Source organism: Myotis myotis, unplaced genomic scaffold (assembly GCF_014108235.1).
Source record: "Myotis myotis isolate mMyoMyo1 unplaced genomic scaffold, mMyoMyo1.p scaffold_m19_p_10, whole genome shotgun sequence".
In the NCBI taxonomy this organism is placed as follows: domain Eukaryota; kingdom Metazoa; phylum Chordata; class Mammalia; order Chiroptera; family Vespertilionidae; genus Myotis; species Myotis myotis.
Window position 1 is genome coordinate 14,348,220 of NW_023416314.1, and position 9,059 is coordinate 14,357,278.

Consider the following 9,059-nt stretch of genomic DNA (forward strand, 5'->3'; position numbering starts at 1 on the left):
ACTTGACAGTAGCCCATATTTAAAAACAATTGATATCTTGTTTCCAGTAAGACACAAGCCAAATAGAAGGCATTTTTCAAAAGAGAAAAGGTAATGCTGCCCTCTCAGGGACCTGCAGGAAAAAAAAAATCTGTGAGTTAAATTGTTTATCTGGAGCAGATCAGGGAAGGATGAAGCCGGGTGTGGAACAGGAAATTAGGCACTCCTGGGCGAAATCTTCCGTGTGGTCTCGCTAGTTGGTTGAAGTGAATGACTAGAATTTGGGGCATTCACTTTCAAATATAAACATGAATGTGAAATACTAGGTCATCTGCGTTTGGGGGATTATCTTGTTTTCTTTTTCTTTTAATGACCCATGCTAACACTTTGTACATTGAGGAAAACGAAATGAAAATTTCTCCATTTTCTTCTAGGATCATTGGTGAATTTACCACATGGATAAAAAATGCCAATGTTATACTGTTTACACAATAAACAATTCATATTATGAGCTCTGTGGGTAATAAATGAGTGCCTCCTAAATCATTGATTCTATATTTTATTCTTTTTTATCTCCTCTCTCCTTCTCTCCCTTTCCCTCTTTCCCTCCCTCCTTATCTTTCTTCCTTCCTTTTTTTCCCCTTTTGCCTAGAACACTGTGACTTCATGTGCATATCCGATGGGTTTCCTGTCAAATATAAAGAGAAGCATGATTTTTAAGTAGCCCTTCTAGACATTTGAAACATAAAGAAAAGGCAAAAATTGAAAGATAGAGACTTGGGATACCAGCTAGGAGGGAAATCTGATTTAAACAGTTTCCAAGGTGCCTCATTTTATGTCAATTGTGAATAATTTTGCTTCTTATCTACTTTCTAGTCAACCTTGAGAGAAAGAAGTTTGGCAAATCATTTTATTCCCTCCACTAACATTTAGTTATTAATCACACATAATTTTGGGGATGGGAGTAGAGAATAACTCATGGAAATGGAAGTTTATTTTTTTTCTACGTATTGTCCTCTAATTGAAGGGCACCTTGCATTTGCGAAGCTCTGCATCAAAGCTCTGTGATGCACATGTCTGACTTCCCAACTGCATCAGTCCTGCTGAGCTAGGTTGTACTATGGAAACCTGGTCCTCAGTCTTAAAGCAGCAAAGTTAGTTCATTGCTTTACAGTCCGTACCCATGTTAGAACACGAAAGTGAGCTGCTTGTCATTGACACTCAGGACCAGGCTAGCAGAGACTCCATCCTACACATCCTTGTATGATCCAGTGGTGGGAAAAGGCCTGAGAGCATGGCCATCATCCACTTATTATTTATTGGTCAAAGCAAGTCACAGGGACAAGTTTGATGTATCGGGATGGAGAATTATAAACAACCCCCAGAGAGGGGCAGAGTGTATTTGTGAATAACCACACCATCTCTATGATACCATAGGTAAGGACCCTGAAACTCAGGATCACTGGGGTAATTTGAAGGATGGCTGTGTCTTCTGACCTCAATATTGGGTATCACCAACTCCAAATTCCTGACCTATATTTGCTGCTTCCTCCTCCTTCTGGAAGATGCAGGGACATGGCCTGGTTCTTGAGTATCACATCTTGTCTCTTATAAAGCCCTTTCATTTCAATGTTGAAATTGCATATTTTCTAAGACTTTCCAAGGCACATAGGTATCATGTAATTATTTGGCTTAATGGTGACTATATGTGTGACTCTAGATTTACATAACTGAGCAAACAGCTGTCTGGTCTAATTTCAGAGAGCTGTAAAGGCTCCATGAACACCCTCCCCACCCTGCTCCTTGATGCATGAAACTCCCTAACAGTTATGGTTAATAGCTCTCATTAACTGAGGTGTTTATGTATTACGAATTGTGCTAAGTGCTTTACTTTTACAATCTCACTTAATCCTACAAAATGAAGAACATTAGTGCCCCATTTAGAAGAGAAGTTCTTGGTTCTTTAGCTTTACCAAAGTTTGACACTGAGTGAGGGATTAAGCACTGTTCTATCTGACAACCAAATCTATGCTTTTGACCCCCATGCTTTATTGATCCCAAAAACAAGGACAAAAACTTACATTTCACAATAATATATATATATATATATATATATATATATATATATATATATATATATCAAGTTACTGTAATGACAGAATGAACCAGAACAACTGGTCGCTATGACATGCACTGCGGCAGCCAACCCGCCTGACCAGGGCCCTGATCAGCTCTCCCACCCTGATTGGGGGTTGGGCCGGCCAGCCGACCTCCAGCGCCCCCGCCCCCCACTGGCCCAGCCGAGATTGCCCCCCCACCCCAATTGAGGGGAGGGCTGGCTGGCCAACCTCCCATGTCCCCTCCTCCCTGCCACCTGGCCCCAATTGGCCCCCATCAGGGCAGGCTGGCCAGATTCCACCTGTTCACTAATTTATGCACTGGGCCTCTAGTAACATAAAATTTCTGGGAGGGGGCAAAACCTTGGTACAATACAAATGAAACTTGAAGAGGATAGTCTAGTTTTTGAGGGGAAGATTTAGGCAAAATTGGAGGGAGACTAAGGAAGAGATGCTGTGGGTCAGGAATTTGGAGTTGGTGACATTCAACACTGAGGTCAGAAGACATGGCCATCCTTCAAATTACCCCAGTGACCCTGAGTTCCAGGTTCTTTATCTGTATAATGTCATGGAGATGGTATTAGAAGCAGGAAATGGCATGTTCCCTGTATTAATTTCTTAACAAAGTAAGTAGGTGCCACAAACTGGGTGGCTTACACAATAGATGCTTGTTGTGTTGCAGTTCTGGAGTTTAGAGTCCAAAATCAGAATATCTGCAGGGTTGGTTCGTTTTGGGGCTTGTGAGGAAGAATCTGTTCCATGCCTCGCTCCTAGCCTCCAGGAGGCTCAGGTGTTCACTCCTTGGCTTCTAGATGATCTTCTGTGGTGATCTTCTTATATTGCCCTTCTCTATGCATGTTTGTATCCAAATTTCCCTTGAGAGAAGAAAATGGAAGTGCACAAAGCAGCTAAAATATATATATTTTTTCAGTTCTTTATCTCTACTTACTGTAGCTTCAAAATAATGTCACCATGGGGGAGCATAATAGAAGTATTTCACCAGAAAATATCCAATGAGAACGTACAAAAGCTCTTTTGGGAGTACTAATGTGTTGCCTAAATATCGTATCTTTGCTTTTCCACCCCATGAATTATCCAAAATAAAGCATAAAAGTGACCATTTTTGGAATGAGATGCCATACGTAAGACAACAGTTGTATTGGATGAAGGACCCACCCTACTCTAGTATGCCCTCATCTGAACTAATCACATACACAACAAAATTATTTTGAAATAAGGCCAGGTTCTGAGGTTCTGAAAATTTGAGAGGGGCACAGTTCAATCCATAACAGTCCCCAGTGAGGGACCCTCCTACCTCTGTATCACTGGACAAGATCACTGCTGCTAGAGGCTGCCTGGAAAGGCAGGTGACCCAACCCAGGAGAAATGAGAGGTCACTGATGCCTGGTGGGGCGGATTCTTATCTGTGATAGACAGGGAATTGGAGATTCTGACTCCATGGCCTTGGATGCAACACAAGTCATTGAAGAATCATGTGGTCTTGAAAGCCAGGCCAGTGTTTGCATCTGGAGAACAAAACAGAATCACACAAGTTTCCCCTGACTCCCCCATCCTACTCACTTAGCCTCACCTCCCTCTCCTGCACCCCCTCCTTTGTTACCCTCCTGCTTAAAGCCACAGCTCATAAACTTTTTGCCTCAGGCTCTGTTTCTATGGGATCCAGCACCAGTAATCTGCACTGTAGGGGGAAAGGTACTTTTAATCGAGGACATATTTCTGTATCTTATAGTCACTTTGTGTCTTTCAAAAAGTCCCTACCCCACCCTCTACCCTTCTTAGGTACGGCATCCCATTCCCAAAATGGTCGCTTTTATGCTTTATTTTAGATAATTCACTGGGTGGAAAAGCAAAGATACGATATTTAGGCAACACATTAGTACTCAGGAAAGAGCTTTTCTATGTTCTCATTGTATATTTTCCGGTGAAATACTTCTATTATGCTCCCCCACGGTGGCATTATTTTGAAGCTACAGTAAGTAGAGATAAAGAACTGAGAAAAGTATCTTTTAGCTGCTTTGTGGCTTCCATTTCCTTCTCTCAGAGATCAACCAGAGACATAGACTTAAGGGCAAATCAGTTAAAGAAAATGCAGTTGAGCTCTTTGGGCTCAAAGGGTTTCATAGGAACCTGCTATGCGCCCACACAACTGCAGTCATCCTTGCGACAGTTTGATTTGGTAAAAGTGTAATGTATGCACCACTTTCCTGCCCAAGCCCTGGGGACAGGACTCTGTCATTCTGACTAAGGGGGGGTGTATAACTGATGGGCAGGATGGGGTGAGGAACTTCAACGTCACACCTGAGGAGGCCTTGGTCAAGCTCTTACTTCACCATAATAGGATATGACCATGGCCAACCGCTTCATCTCTGGGCCTCAGGTTCTTCATGCTGTAAGGCAGGGAGGAAGGCTGTACATGGCCTTTCAGGCATTGGCAGTGCTAACATTCTGCAACTTGGACTCACATCAGTTACAGATACAGTCAAATCACTGGTCTACTGGATGAGGAAAACTATCATTCCAACTCTTTGTGTCAGTAGATCTGCTCACAGCTTTTCTGAGAGTGGATTTGTTAAGACAAGCAGGGAAAGTCTTATTGTCTCACTTGGTATAAGCAGCCAGTTTGGCCAGAGGCGCTCCTCTTCCCGGGGAGGAGGTGTCTCTTACTTCATTAAGACTGCAGAACAGGCTTCTTGGACGGGTAACAAATGAGAATCACAGCCAGATCTCAGAAGAGCTGTCATGTGGGAAGGAGGCCAGCTCAGCCAGGGAGCTTTGCCAGGAGCATGCTGGAGCTGAAAGAATCAACCCCAAGATGCTTCGGCCCTGGGGAACATCTGGGTGCTTGGTACCCAGGCCGCTGGGGAGCATGGCACTGGATGTGGACAGGAAAGTCATACCCCTCCCCCAACACACCTAGAGGTCCCTGAGGTTGGAAAGAGGGCCAAGGCAGCTCTCTGAAACACATCACCTTTTCATTTGTTTAGATTGAACTCAACTTAAACCCTTCTGGATGCTTATTTAACTTTCTCTTCTCTGCTTGCCCTCAGATGAGGCCTGTTAGAGGAGACTTGATTAACTACAGTCCAGATAAAGAAATTGCATTTTCCTTGTGCATCTGAGTTATGCTGTAAGTTTTATGAGCTCTAAACCTGAGGCACCCCACATATATAAAAAAAGATAAAGCTAGTAAATGTGCTGAAAGAAGCAGGTGAATAGCCTTGGCCCTGTCCCTATTCGACCTTCCAGTGTCCCAAGGCACATGTGAAGGACAAAGTTGAAAACCCCAGGCATTAAAGGTTTGTAGCTACATAGCCCCTGGTATCATCCTAGCTCCCTTACTGACTGTGGCCACAGGCATGTCACTTTACCAACTGGGCAGGATTACTGTGAGGTTTATATGAGAGGATAAATGTATTTAAAAGATAAGCAGAGGTTTGTACACACATTACACACAGGGTTGCTACATGAGTAAAGTGGATGACAGCATTACTTTGGGAATTATGGGAAATGGCATGGTTGGTGCTTCTGCAAATTACATTGTATTCACTTTGGGACCTTCCCATTTTCTGACTGATTTAACCAAATAGCTAAAACTATGAAAAAAATCAACTTATAATAAGTCTAAAATCTCAGCATTTCGTCCTTAAAGTTTCCATTTCAAAAGAAAAATGAATCCCACTATGTTAAATTTACACTTGGCAACTATTCCTGTAGCCGAGGCACATGGCAAGGTTTGGAAATAACTTCATTGTCAGTTTGTTCCATGTTTTATCACGTCTACATGGTGAATGAAATGGTAATCTTGAACACCACCGCCGAAATCTAATTTCTGCCTTAGCAGAATGGTTCTCACACCTTCATTCACCTGGTGAGGGGGAGGCTGTGAGAGAGTCTGATGTTGGGCCTTTAGGCCACCAGCCTGGACCAGCCCTCTGCTCGCTGAGGTTAAGGCCAGTAGTGCACTTACAGTCTCCCTTCTGTTAAGTGACACACAGTGAAGAGTGAGTATGCAATTCTCTTATGAACTTTCACTTAAAAATTATTTTAAAAAACATGGTTGGTGCCACAATAAGCTGATTGAGCATTTATTCAGAAAACCATGGTGAGAGTACAAGAGAAAGAACAAGAGACAGAAACCAAACCATCTCTTTTATTTATTAGACAAATATGCTTTTAGGATTGTATAAGTAGATTTTTAGCAGACTTCCTTTTAAACTTCTATTCCCCCAACTTTTTTTTTTTTTTCGTGAAATAAGGGTGGAGTTAGGGACTGGGGTGCAGGGATCTCCTGCCCCACAGATCTTCGTGGGGAAATCAGAGAGGATGGAGACCAGACTGATCTGCTGACCATGAGGGAGCTTGACTGACCTCAAGACACCCATGGACATGTGGGGGGAGGCAATGGAAGATCTCTGGCTTAGCTCAAAGGGCACAGCTTTGACTAGTGCTTAAATAAGTGAATTGTCTTGCCTATTTCACAACATATCCTTCCCCACTCTCTCCCAGAAAAGAAGCCGGGGCGGGGAGGGGGTAGAGTGTATAGGCAGAGTTGGTTGGCTAAGGACAAGGATAGCTTATTTGGAGAAATGGAAAGAGCAGGTCTGCAAGAGGAGCCCTGATCCTGAGGTGTTGGATTCAAAGGTCTTATCAGATCATCTTACCTTTGCTTTTGGGGGTTTCTAGCATCTTGGAGTAAGTAGCATCAACCTATTAGCTCCAGGAAAGTCTCTAGAGACTTTTTTCATCTCAAGACTTTGTTTAGTTCCATATATTTCTACCCAATACTTAACAGCAAAGTGTAGAAATTGTAATAATCTTGACTTGGACTATGCAATTATATGCAAATCACAAAAAGGGACTGTAAATGCCTCTATAATCAGTGTCACTGGGTGGCAAATGGATAGTCCAAAAAACAAAGAAGAGGAAATTGTAAGCCAAGGTGAATTTGAAATAGCACTTGACCACAGAATCTTGGCCTTCTTGTTCTCTCTATCCCCAGCTGGTTTTCCCCCTTCCCTTATGTATTTACCTCCCCCATTAGAGTATCAGCTTCTAGAGGATAAGGACTATGCCCCAAATTATATCATTAACATGTCTGTGAACTTTTGTAGTTGGCTCTTTCACTAGAATCTCAGATCCAAAGGGGGCTTTGTCTTATTTATGACTGTATCCCCAGAGCCATGTCCATTCAATAAATGTTTTTAAATGAATAAATTGATGCATTTATGTCATCTAGAATAGCCGAGTACCTGGAATATAGCGGATCCTCCATAAAGGTTAAAACTGAACTTGGAGGCAATTCTCACTCCTTTGCATGAGCTGTCTCCAGTTTGTGAACCTGGGAATGAGGCTAATTGACGAAAGGGCAATGCGAAGGTTCCAGTCGCTGTGCTGAGCAAATCAGAATGAGGTTTCTTCCAGGCCTTCGCTCAGGCAATTAAAAAAACACTTTGACATAGTCAGAGCCTCTTCATTTTACTCATCAAATTTATGTTAGATATAACCACTGACTGCTTTTAAATCAATTTCCTTTTCCACGCAGACAGCTCTCTGTGTCATGCAATCAGGAGTCAGGAAGCCACAATCTACACAAATTACTTCTCTCTACTCTTAAAAAAAAAAAAAAAAAAAAAAAAAAAAAGACAAAAATATTGATCACTAAAAAACAGCAAGTACCAGGTTGGTTCTGTGCTTGTCTCCTATCTTTGAACTATATGAAATGGAGCAATAACAGTGCAGGTAATTTGAGGAGTCAGGTGGATTTCCCACTAAATCGTCAACTGAGATGAGGTAGTGTGTGGATGCTAGTTCCAATGACATCCCATTATATCAGGTACTATTCAAAATCTGGTTCAATTTATGATAAGAAAAGGAGTAATACCTGTGATCTCTCCGTAATCTTCATTACTTTATGACTGATTTCTTCATTTCAAACCCTATTTGAAAGGATAGGTTGAAAAATTGCAGTAATCAGAGAGAATTTTGAGCCTAAATTTGCTTGAGAATTCCTAAACTAATATTTATCTAAAGCCTAAAGCCAGGTTTATTGAAAAGGCTTTTATTAGAAGATAAAAATATGCATCTGATGAGGCTTTGATCAGGAGAGCAATAAATGAGAAGTTCTGAATATTAATATACAATGTTATCCTAGTTTATTTTTCTGGAAATAAAAAAATATATAAGAACTTATTATTGAACAAAGAGACAGCTGTCTGCTAATTGAACTTAGTTCTTCAGAGAAATAGACACATTATTGAGTTTGAAATGTAAGATAATGATAAAAGGGGACTTATCAATTGACACAGATTTTTTATACCTCAAAAATAAAAATCTGTAAAAATATTTTAATAAAATCAATATCTCTTTTATTTTGTCTTTTAAGGGGCTCCTCAGAACAACACTTGCCCCATGGAGGTTGGCTCTGAGCAGATCAAGTTCACTCCCAAGTTCCCCAAGGCTTCCAGCTCTAGGAGTAGGAACTGAGTGTGTCTCATTCATCATTGATCTCCAGCACCAGGGAGACTGATTAGCACAAAGTGGGTGCAAAGGGCCAAATTAATGATTTTCCATATCTTTGTTCATGTCTTCCCACTGACTCAAATAACTTCTTTTACCTTCCTACCAGCCAAATTTGACCATTTCCTAACTTAATGCATATGTCTTCTGCAAATTCTTTCTGGGCAAAATTCTTTCCCTACTCATTATAGTCTTACTAGAGGCCTGGTGCACAAATCCATTCACCAGTCAGGTTCCTTGGCCAGGGTGGTGATCGAGGCCTATCAGGGGGGCCAGCCAGATCAGGGCCTATGGGGGGGCCCCCCGGCAGGGGGAAGGGACTGTGGGAGGTTGGCTGGTGGGGGGAGGTTGGCTGTGGGAGTGCACTGACAACCAGGGTGCAGCTCCTACGTTGAGTGTCTTCCCCCTGGTGGTCAGTGCACATCA